At 50.5% G+C, this 416-nt stretch overlaps 1 non-coding gene across 1 annotated transcript, besides 2 other annotated features; it reads left to right on the top strand.

The window, feature by feature from the left end:
* Positions 1 to 208: 208 nt before the first annotated feature.
* On the top strand, positions 209 to 320 carry Tc00.1047053449963.10. Its single transcript, XR_008254536.1, has one exon. It is a non-coding gene; the product is annotated as a spliced leader RNA (transcript).
* Positions 321 to 345: a microsatellite.
* Positions 346 to 360: 15 nt separating this feature from the next.
* Positions 361 to 403: a microsatellite.
* Positions 404 to 416: the final 13 nt, after the last annotated feature.

The following is a 416-nucleotide window of genomic DNA, read 5'->3' as shown; positions in this document are numbered from 1 at the left end:
CGGCTGCATTTGCTGTTCCACACTCGCCATGTGCGTTTTTTCCGCCCCCTGACGCCGTCCACGGCGCTATCCCGGGGCCGACGTCCCGGACCCTGACCCCTCCCCAGTGTGGCCTGGGAGGGGGGGGGGGGGTTTTTGTACACGGTCCCAAGTGCCGCGAAGGACCCCTCATCAAAATTGAAAACCGTTGTGGAACACAACTCCTTTCAACTAACGCTATTATTGATACAGTTTCTGTACTATATTGGTACGCGAAGCTTCCAACCCGCCTTTGGCGGTTATGTTTGGTCAATTTTTTTTGACCGGGGTTTACGGACCCCTTTTTTTTTTTTTTTTTTTTTTTTTGGGGGTCTGTCCGCCATATATACATATACCCCTATATATATATACCCATATATATATAGCCCCGTACCCCC

The sequence above is a fragment of the Trypanosoma cruzi genome (assembly GCF_000209065.1).
Source record: "Trypanosoma cruzi strain CL Brener chromosome Unknown tcruzi_1047053449963, whole genome shotgun sequence".
Taxonomy (NCBI): Eukaryota; Euglenozoa; class Kinetoplastea; order Trypanosomatida; family Trypanosomatidae; genus Trypanosoma; species Trypanosoma cruzi.
The sequence above is the reverse complement of the archived record's forward strand: the minus strand, read 5'-3'. Positions and strand labels throughout refer to the sequence as shown.